We start from the raw sequence: 1,250 nt of genomic DNA on the forward strand, positions 1-1,250 counted from the left end.
GCCTAGGAAATACCCCCCCTCTGCCCTGCCCCAGGCTTACAGGAAAGGTCTGGGTGGCAACTCCCCAGGTCACCCTGATGCAACATACAGGCCTGGTTCGTGACACCAAGGTTGGGGAACCATCATGACCTGGAGAATCTGTAGTGCCTGGAGCCCCCCAGTCACAGCCTGGGGGGCCTGTACAGGCTTCTGGGGGCCACGGTAGCCCCCCAAGCCAACTGGGAGGAGCATCTGACTGCTTCTGGCCTACCTGGCAATGTTCAGGAACCTACTGATGACAAGTGCCGGAACAACGGCTCTGGGCTTTCTCTGGCTACTTGGAGCCAGCCCTGCCCTCAGCCAGGCCCAGACACGTCCAGGGCCTTAGGACTGGGGAGGGTGCAGGGGATGCTACGTGACTCCTCCCATCCCAGGCAGGTCTGGGCATGGCAGGGACGGGTGAGGCCATGCTCTGTGCCAGGCCCTGTCGTGTATGGCAGGGGAAGAAACCTGTATACTCAGAATGGGGGGTGGGGGACAGTGGCAGGGGGTGTGGGTCAGGAATGAGGGGCCTCAGCATGGGGGGGCGTGCAGGGAGCTGCAGGTCAAGAGTGAGGGGCACCAGCAGGCCAGGGTGGGGTGGGGTGGGGTGGTGGACAGGAGGCTGTGACATGATTCCCACCCCCGTAACCTTGTGTGCCTCAGTTTACCTGTTCCCTGTAGCTCCAGTCTGGACACGTTTCTCCTCCCCACCATGGGACTCTGGGGGAGCGGCCCCCCTGGTGAGAGGGGATGGGTCCAGATGATGCCCCGCCCCCTGCATTAGCTGTCAAAAAAAAGCCAATGTTATTTGGTAAGTGTAGTGTATCCACAGCCCTGGTCCCTGTGCCTCGATTTTCCCACAGAGGCACTGCCCACCCCACCAGGCAAAGAACCCAGGACTCAGGGCTCCTGTTCACTCCCCTGCAAGGGCACGGACGAATCAGGCCCAGGATCGGGGCCAGGATCAGGGCGGGGAAGCCGGGGCAGAGGTCGGGAGGGCGGGCACAGTGAGGCGCCAGCACTGCCTTGGTAAGCAGCCTGGACTCCTGAGTCCCTTCCTTGGTGGGGCTGGAAAGGAGCCGGGACTCCTGGGTTCTCTGCTTCGGGGAGGCGAGGAGGAGCCCGGACTCCTCCGTTCTTTGCTGGGGGGAGGAGGATGAGAAAGAGCCCCGACTCCTGGGTTCTTCACTGGGGGGAGGAGGATAGGGAAGAGCCCCGGACTCCTTGGT

General features: G+C 62.6%; 1 protein-coding gene across 1 annotated transcript in view; it reads left to right on the plus strand.

Moving 5' to 3' along the window:
• The first annotated feature begins 711 nt into the window (after positions 1-711).
• LOC109317367 (PH and SEC7 domain-containing protein 4-like) overlaps positions 712-1,250 on the plus strand; it is a 9,586-nt gene continuing 9,047 nt past the window's right edge. Inside the window, exon 1 of the mRNA XM_019545999.1 lies at positions 712-1,050. The gene's annotated coding sequence lies outside the window, so the exon portion shown is untranslated. The remainder of the gene's footprint in view (positions 1,051-1,250) is intronic.

Source organism: Crocodylus porosus, unplaced genomic scaffold (genome assembly GCF_001723895.1).
Source record: "Crocodylus porosus isolate Cpor-Errol unplaced genomic scaffold, CroPor_comp1, whole genome shotgun sequence".
In the NCBI taxonomy this organism is placed as follows: Eukaryota; Metazoa; Chordata; order Crocodylia; family Crocodylidae; genus Crocodylus; species Crocodylus porosus.